The sequence below is a fragment of the Rattus norvegicus genome, chromosome 1 (assembly GCF_021556685.1).
Source record: "Rattus norvegicus strain SHRSP/BbbUtx chromosome 1, alternate assembly SHRSP_T2T, whole genome shotgun sequence".
NCBI classification, from domain to species: Eukaryota; Metazoa; Chordata; class Mammalia; order Rodentia; family Muridae; genus Rattus; species Rattus norvegicus.
Genome location: NC_141534.1, coordinates 62,528,744 through 62,531,967, shown reverse-complemented (window position 1 = coordinate 62,531,967; position 3,224 = coordinate 62,528,744). Strand labels below are relative to the sequence as shown.

General features: G+C 42.9%; 1 pseudogene; it reads left to right on the top strand.

The window, feature by feature from the left end:
* The first annotated feature begins 1,047 nt into the window (after positions 1-1,047).
* Positions 1,048-2,589, top strand: LOC148007095 (sperm motility kinase Y pseudogene; annotated as a pseudogene).
* Positions 2,590-3,224: the final 635 nt, after the last annotated feature.

The following is a 3,224-nucleotide window of genomic DNA, read 5'->3' as shown; positions in this document are numbered from 1 at the left end:
AAGACAGGCTCTCTCACTGGCCTGCAGCTGCCCAAGTATCTGGGCTGGCTGACCAGTCGCTCCCAGGCATTTGGTATGCCAACCCCATAATATCAGTTTAAAGGCCTATGTAGATGGCTGGCTGCCTATTTCTTGATTGATTGATTTTTGGATGACTTCAAGAGAAAGAATTAGGTCACATATTGCCACGCCACTGGCTATTTCCTTATTGGGGTTTTGTTTTTTGTTTTATTTATTTATTTATTTATTTATTATTGATTGCTGGTTTCATTTTTTAGTGGTTTTTATGTTCTCACATGCTATATTACTGCTTTGATTATTTACGGTTCTGCAGTCGGATGATTAACTCTATCTCCATTTTCAATGTCCTGCGGTTTCATCCTTTTACATTATTCCTGTTTCTCTATTTATTGAGTACAAGCAATCATTGGCTTAGACTTGATACAAATTTGCCCTTTGTGACACTTTGACTCTTCGGCCTTTGTTTAAGGTTTACTGTTCACTGATATTTAACTGCCTTATTCCTTGTGGTTGGTTAATTTTAATTTTCAGTATTTTGCTCTGGAGAGTTGTGGATTTTTGTGGATCACTAGGTCCTGAAATTCAATGGAGTTTTCCCTTAAGTGTTGGCTTTTTATATTTGTTTGTTTTGTCTTATAGTAATTCTTTCTCCTCTCGTTTCTTTCATCTGTTTTTTTTTTCTTCAATGAACATCTATTCATAGTATTGACCATCTTTGGCCGCCCAATCCTATTGTAGTATGACGATTTTTATTTTCATCATTGCATTTAGTATGTGTGTGCTCTTGGCTTTCTCTTTTGGGGTTGGTTATTTGAGTGGCTTTTACTTATGACTCTTCATATTTTCCCCTTAACTTTTTCATAATTTTGCTCTATTTTTCTAGTCTAGTTTTTACTTTGTCTTTGTTTGTTTTTTTTCTTTTTCTTTTGTTTGTTTCTTTTAGGTACCACAAGTGTAATTTTAGCTCCTATATTGCTCCATCTTTTTCATTATTTGATTCCATTTTTGTTATTTTTAGGTAGCATTAGTACTGATAAAATGCCTACAGAGACTGAGGAGGAGTTACCAACCCCTACACCCGAGCCCAGTATCTCTGAGAAGGGCAACTTCCATTCCCAATACCAAGTATTGGGGACAATTGGGCAAGGGGGCAACGCCAAAGTCCTCCTGGCCCACCACCGGCTCACAGGAACCCCGGTGGCTGTCAAAGTTCTGCGAAAGGACAAGCAGTGGTTCCAGCCAGCCATGATGGAAGCAAACATAATGAGAAAGATCAACCACCCCAACATAGTGTCTCTCATACAAGTTATTGAAAAGGAAACGAGAATATACCTCATAATGGAGCTGGTGGAAGGCCAAGAACTCTACCAGTACATCAGAGAGTCAGGGCACATAGAGGAGGATGAGGCCCGGCAAATATTTGAACAGATATTGTCAGCAGTGAGCTACTGCCATGGAAAGGGGATTGTTCACCGAGACCTCAAACTGGACAATATAATGATTGATAAAAACAAAAAGGTCAAAGTCATCGACTTTGGGCTTAGCACCCAATGTCAACCTGGAAAAATGCTAAACCACCACTGCGGCACGTACTCCTTTGGTTCCCCTGAACTCCTCCTTGGCCATCGGTATGACGGGCCGAAGAATGATATGTGGATTATAGGAGTGGTCTTGTACTGTATGGTAGTGGGAAAGCTCCCATTTGATTCAGTGATCATCCAAGAACTGCAAAGACAAGTAGTGGCAGGGGTATATCCTGCTCCCTGTGGGGTTTCAAAAGAACTGGAGGACCTCCTTAGTAAATTACTGAGGGTAAATCCCAACTTTAGACCAACAGCAAGAAAGGCGATGAAACACCCTTGGTTCAAAGAACACTGGAACGGATTGATAGGTCCCTATGAAGAAATGCTTCCCCTCACACCAGACCCGGCCATTTTGGATGCCATGAAAAGCATTGGATTCCAAGCCTCTGTAGTAAAACACTCTTTAAAACAAAGAAAATATAATGAGGAAATGGCAACTTATTTCTTTCTACAAAAGCAGGCTCTCCAGGGGGAGGGCTGCACAGCCCAGGCACAGCAAGTGAGTCCCGTTGCAGCACCATTCCCTAGCCTTGATCCTGCTGCTGCTTTTAGATTAGAACCAAAGAGGAGTGGAAGCCTGCCAGTCCTTGGCACCTTGCGGGTGTCATCCTCCCATGGTCACGTATCTCACTATGGCCAGAATGCTCATCCAAAAGGGGGCAAAAGATCCACTGTGGCTGGTCGTCTCAGGCCTCTACCGATGACACCTACACAGGACCACTATCACAAATGTGCCGTGAGTGTCCCATGCATTCAAACAACAAGCATCTTCACTGAGAAAAGTAGCAATAAGGAAATCAAAGAAGACAACCCACTCTCCCACAGAGCCCCACTTGAGGATAAGCCCATCCCCAGCAGGGTCCGGCACAGAGGTTTTAAGGGGTGGACCAGGAATATAGCAAATGCCCTGATAAAGCTGTGTTGCTGCATGCCAAGGAGAAAGAAACCTCGCCTGGGGCAGAACAGAATCTCCCCCCAGAAATGAGCCACAGGGAGAGTCCAGAAAACAAGCAGCAGGCATAGCCCAGGTATCTTTGTGCTTTGTCCTTTCCAGTTTGCTCTATGCTGGTCCTTCCTCTGTCTCTGGTTTCCATTTTCCCCACAATTCTTACCTTGTATCTGCTCTAAGATCTTTATGAGGTTTCCCCAACACCAAGCCTTCTCCCTCTTCTTGATTTCTCCTCTTCCCAGCAGGGACCCAATAGGATTGATGAGTTCCACACTCTACAGATTTTTCTAGTTGGCCCATCCCTTCAGATGGACTCCAGCTCCCCCTTAGGCCAATAGCTCCCACAGGGTGAGGACAAGAGGTTCATGGGCTCATGGACTCTTCCAGGGGCTACTGATCTTTTCACATGTGGTCATCAATCACAAGTGCTGCAGAACAGAGTCTTATGTTTTCAAATGTAACATCCCATTCCATTAAGCCTCAAAACTAATTAACAAGGTTTGTCATTGAATAAGTATCAACAACCTAGTTTGTGGGTTATAGTTGATGGTCAGAATCCTGCATGCATGCATATTATTTTGCATACTGGTTTTTTTTGTTCCTAAGACCTAGTGATCTATTGAATTTTATAGGTTGTAGTTCTAAATGGTTTCTTTCAAAGACCTCCACTG